General features: G+C 40.4%; 1 protein-coding gene across 3 annotated transcripts in view; it reads right to left on the reverse strand.

Moving 5' to 3' along the window:
• The window catches only part of gdpd5b (glycerophosphodiester phosphodiesterase domain containing 5b), a 43,611-nt gene extending 37,611 nt beyond the window's left edge, over positions 1 to 6,000 (reverse strand). For 2 of the 3 annotated variants that reach the window (XR_006096621.1, XM_042414668.1), the window contains exon 1: positions 5,555 to 6,000. The gene's annotated coding sequence lies outside the window, so the exon portion shown is untranslated. The remainder of the gene's footprint in view (positions 1 to 5,554) is intronic. The other variant, XM_042414667.1, reaches the window with a different exon arrangement.

Raw genomic sequence — 6,000 nt, forward strand, 5'->3', positions numbered from 1 at the left:
TATTTGCACCGCGCTTTCTTCTTTCAACTTTAGTACAGCCTGTGATTTTGGATGTCTGGAGGGAAAGTGAAGGGAAGCACTTTAGACCTGGGGCCTGGCACCGTCAGAGAAGAGTGCCAGGCTATGAGGAAGAAAGTGTAGGCTATTTGATGGTAATATTTAGTAAATGCTTTAAAATCAACAATTAACTAATAAAATGCTTAGCAGAGGAACTATACCTGGTTCCACTTGAACCACCAAGTAGTAAATGTATTCAATATTTTTGCCTGAGCTTTAAAGTATATTATTATAGTTATGGATATAATAAAAAGCTTATCATGTCCTTGAATATCTCTTAACAACTGGATGTCCTTTTCAATCATGTAAAATTACCTGCACATTTATGGCAATAAAGTGCATGTCTTAAAGAGTCATTAAATAGTACAGGTAAGTAAACTATGATTAGCTTATCTGTATTAAGCAAACAAAACAAAAAGTGAAGGGTGCAAAGGTGAAAACCAGAGAAGGGAAAAATATTTTTGTTTCTACAGAGACAGCGCAGGAATGCTAAAGAGACAAAAAAGGGCATAAGGGTTAGAGGGATAAAGGCTGTTTTGGGAGAGCGAGAGATGAGAAGATGGTCAATTTGCCTTCTTAGCGTGTCAGTGTTAAGACCAGCAGCAGGTGTATAACATCTGGATTCTATATTCAAGCCTTATATGAAGAGATTTTCATTCAGACAGCTTTACAGTCTCACTGTCCTCTGGATTTGATGTACCTTCCTGCTGATTATTAAAGCCTCGATAATGAAAAAGACCTAAGCTTTAAGCTTCTGTGTGCAGCACACCTGGTATATCAGCAGCTTCCATTAAACAGCCTGTTCTAGCTATTCAAGCATATGATTGTTAAATCACCAAACTGTTCATAAAATGGTCCATAAATCTGGTCATGAAAGAGAAAAATGTGGGCAGATATTTTTGGATACTTGTCTGCTGATGACTCTTGATAAAGTCAGTGGTCCATTTTATATGTCTACAAAATGAATGTGTCTAAAAGGGGGTAAAGGTAACAGATATATACAGTCTATTACAACCACTTGTCGCAGCTCTCTAGTCTGCTTTTAACACTTTTCAACAAAAAAGGCAGAAATTAATTTGAGGCATCGAGAAATCTAAAGCGATGTCAGAAAGAGATATGTGTGGACCTCCTCTGGCCTGGCTGCCTGTTGCAGTTGAGAGAAAGTAACTCTGGGGTCGGTTGTGGTGTACTGTAGTGCTGATACTGAGGCCTGGAAAGCAAACAGCTGACAAAGACATCCGTGGCATGCAGAGACACGGTGGGAACTATTGTTGCACTATAACGGCAAACGGACCACTCCGTTGCCTTCGTTCGCTCCGGCCTCCTCGGGTCTGACTGTTTTTTCATGGCCAAGAGGAAGAAGAAAAAAGCGGGTGGATTTGTATGTTTTATCAAGGTGCCATCTGTACGTCTGCATGAGGGCTCTTCACCGCCATCTGTGTGTTGACATCACACCGAGTTCTGTCCTCTACTGCTGTCTGAGCCCGGGAGGCAGGGACAGACGAGCAGGTGCAACCATGGTGAACTTGGCTTTGTGGGAGAGAAACCCAGCTTCCTGCTTCTATGAACATTTGGTTTCTTTAATTCTATTACAGAGCTGATTACACAAAAAAATAAACAAGAGAACACAAAAGTGACAAAATTATTATCCCAGAAGCAATGAACGGGAAATAGGGGCCAATACCTGACAACTCAGATTATGAGATAACCAGAATAATTACCCTTTTTTCTCCAGCAGAGAGGGTTAGACAATAAATATTTCTCACCTAAATTCAGAAACACCTGGATGGATATGAAAACCCATGGAAAAGATCATTCTCATTTCACAGAATTTACATTTTTTCAGGTGCAGAAGACAATCTGTGGTGGCCAGTCTCAAATGGTGGGAATGTTACCAGGAATGAAAGAAAAACATGCGGACCTGTTATCCAGTCAAGGAGGTATTGTTACTATTTTCAAAGGGGGAACCTCAGCTTTGACAAAATAACCGTGCACCTCCCAGTTTGTATGAGTGTAGGGCTTTGAAGAGAGCTCAAGTTGCAAACTAGCAAAGCACCAAACTAAAAACCAAAGCCTGTAATGTTCCTCTGACAGTTAAATTAATAGCAATTACCTTTAGAAAGTTTACCTGCTCAAATAAGGTGAAGCAGAGAAGCTTTCTACCTTTCTACAATATGTCAGTAACTAACGTCCGTCACACAGTGGCCTCGCACAGATTTCATGTACCGCTCAACGCACAATTGTCCAAAGTGACAGGATGCGTTGCAAATATCTGGCCTGTGTGACACAGAGGGGACTCTCGCTTAAAACAGCAGTCGCATTGCTCAGAAACAGCAGGGCTTCGACATTCTCACAGCGGGGTATAGCCTAAATGACACAATGCCAAATGAATATTCTGACTATACGCACTTTTCACAATTTATTGCTTGTAAAACTGTTTTCGTTACACACCCAAAATGAGTAGAAAATACAAATATGACATATGATGTAACCTCTGAACCCATCAGCACAGTATGTTCTTTGATAGATTGAAAGCTGCAGACAGAGAGACACTGACTGAGTGTGTGTTATCATGTGTGGATAAAGAGCTGTCTTGTCACTTGGTCTGGTGGAAGAATGAGTGATTTTCACCATGCTGGCAACTTAAATTGTTGATTGCATTTGATGTGTGTCAAGTAGGCTTTTTTTCTTAGGCGTGCTGAAGCACAGCTCCATTATGTGACAGATGTCAAAGTCGATCACTGTGTGTTTAAACTTCTGTTTTTCACCTTTCCATGACACCTATGAAAGCCATACACCTAACTGACTCTGAAGCAATCACAAAATCAGACCAGCTCACACTGTACTGTGTCTCTTTCTCCTCTGTACCGATTTGACTGTAACTGCTGCGTATATGCACCATTACAGCTCTATTAACCCTGGTGAAAAATGTTGAGAAATGTATTACACAATTGGCTGCAGTACAGTAGCAGTGTGACGTAAAGTACTGTTGAAATTACAGTCATCTACTGAGTCCGGGCTGTTATGTACACAGCTTTGTACCCGTGATTTTCTTTCTCATTTTCTCAAGTCTTTAAATCCAATTTAGTCGGCCATTGCTTTTGGATTTGATGTTTGTTATTGCTTCAGTGAGTGGAACCACATGAATTTGTTCTATGTGGGTGCTGCACATTAATAGCAAACACATGCCAGATCTTCGTGGCAGTTCATTATCTTTACAGAGGGGAGGCATCAAATCGATCGAAATTTTATCGAAATCACAATGCAATTTTCAAATGAAGTATTGTTGTGCTGCGGACTGATGTCCTGGTACAGATCCCCGCTAAAATCACACCATAATCATTTTAATGTTTTTCAAAGACAATGAGAATAATGATGTAAAAACGATCATTCCCTCTAATATCACAAAACATATCGCAATTGCAATCTCAGTCAAAATAATCGCAATTAGATTTTTTTTTTTTTTCAAAAACATTCAGCCCTTGCATAGAAGATATATGCATGTTTTAACCTCATTGTTTCAGGGCAGCCAATAACAATAATGGGCCATTTTTTTTTTTTGTCAGACTCGCACTCCCTCTGCACGGCTTCAACAAATCTTACAGATTAGTTTTTTTTCCCGGTATATCAAGCTGGCAAATATCCTGCTCGATATTGCATTGAGTGTATTATTATAAGTGTTCATCTGCTGGTCTCTTCTCTTAGCAGCAGCCTTTTAAGGACACAGCACATAATCATAAGTACATAGAGGCAATTATATAAGCAGGGTGCAGCGGAGAGCCTGGGACACAGGATCAATACTGGTCTCAAATGGACAACAGGGTCAGCTACTATCCACATTTTTAAACAGCAGCACAACTACATACCGATAAGCATTAAGATGGTCAACTGCAGCCAAATAGATAAAGAGGAAAGGGTTTGAAAGCTCTAAAATAGAACAAACATTCAGGAGAGAAATATACAACAGTGAGTGCAAACAAGTAGGTATCTGCTGTGCACGCTGCTTCCCTCCCTGTTCTGATCTATTATATCTCACTCTATTCTACATCTGTGCTTCTAAAATAACATTTCTGAATTACAGGTGATCTTTAAAGTGCTTTTCAAACAAACCCAAGCCTTTTCAGCACAGCTGTACAGTTTTTGAATGCAACACCTTATCCATTTCCCACTTTAATCCAAGCAAATTTGAAGAATTGTTCATGTTATGTGATTATTTATCCAGCTAACCTCAAAATGTAAACCGTTGTATCAATTTCTCAAAGTTCCTCAGCTGAAACTGGAGCGTTCTGAATGTCCAGAGTAATATTTATTTCCTCACGTGCCACACAATATGACTTTCAGTGCCGTGACCTGAAAATATTTTCATAGTGCTGGTTGCCCTCGGGACAGGAGCCCCACTTAATCATATACTCTACTGTACAAGCCAAAAAGATGTTCAGGAAGACAGTGTTCAGCACACTTTGCTTCAAAGCCCTTCAATCCATTAATAGACGTAGTAAAAGAGCAATAAAAAAGAAAGAGCCTTGCGTAGTCACTTTTACTGTCTTGTGTCATCCTGAGTCATCCATCTACTGAAACCGTGACTAAACAGGTTCTAGAAATCTATTTACATTCTTCGGGGATGTAAACAAACGTCCTCTGTCAACTTAAACTGATCAAACACAAGTGTTACCTGTTTTCACTGGAGGTGTAGTAGTGACAGATGGGGAAGTGTTAAAACAGACAAGAAGGAGGCGATGTACCAAATGGTTCCTCTCCAATGATCAAAGTTTTACGATGATACAGTGCTACATAAGAGTACATGTAATAAGTAATAATAATCCTTTGATCTTTCTTGGAATGCTAACATACCAGGATCCGGATAAACAATTCCCACCCTCAAGTGAGTAGCAAGAGTGCTACACATGAGCAAGCACAGAATGCATACAATATATACATATATATACATACAAGCTCAGCCTCAGTAGCTTCACATGCATTCATTATTTTGTGATAGACATAAACTGGAGATGGGCAGGTGTTTCAATCAATCCACTTTCTCTCCAAAAGGGGGAAAACCCTTGCTGCCATGGGATACATCATGGGCGTGTCCCATGTTTTAGGGTGCACACTAGGGCGAGAACTGAGCTTATGAGTCATGTGATGGACAAAATTACAAATGAGCTGAATCCTCCCACAGCTGATGACAAATAAGGGTGATGAAAAATGCTCCAACTTATGTAAATGAAACATGTAAACGCCCGTTTGAGGAAACTAACACCCTTATAGCACGTGTGAGGGATGCTAGTATTTTGCAGGAATGTTAGCTCGGTGTTACCATGGATATTAAAACTCCAAATAGCATGAACCACAAACACTTTTCACACATTGTAACTTTAGTATGTAATTGTAAAAAGGGTCTGAAATTTTGAAAAAAAAAAGGTCCACACATGCTATTGAACTCAGGTACAGGTAAATGTGATATATATAACAGTTCAAACAAACCAGAAACACTCACCTGTCTGAGGGCTGCTACCACTTTTCTTTGATTTCAGAGTTAGCTTTCCGACGTCAAGTTGAGGCTTTTCTTTCTTTTTCTCACCCCCGACCCTCCCCACTCCCGGGGACAGCCCGTGTCAAAGGTAACGTACGAGAGGTGGGTGGCCGGTAAATGCTGACAGAGCCGAAGTTTTACACCGAAAACAAAAGAGAAACGAGCCGGGTGAGTGCGGACGGTGTCAGTGGTGTCGGTGTAGCGAAAAGAAGAACCGTATCATATTTTCACTCACTTCGTCCTCTAGGTTGTTGTTGTTTTTTGTTTTTTTTCCTCCGCTCTATAGGTAAAGCGTGTCTCCTTGTTACACCGGCAAAATAATTCAATGGACTGGATAGTGGGAGGAGTGTGGGTCTTTTTTATCTCCAGCCCTCCTGTACAGTGAGAGAGCGTCACCAAGCTGACTTTAC

The sequence above is a fragment of the Thunnus maccoyii genome, chromosome 6 (genome assembly GCF_910596095.1).
Source record: "Thunnus maccoyii chromosome 6, fThuMac1.1, whole genome shotgun sequence".
NCBI lineage: Eukaryota > Metazoa > Chordata > Actinopteri > Scombriformes > Scombridae > Thunnus > Thunnus maccoyii.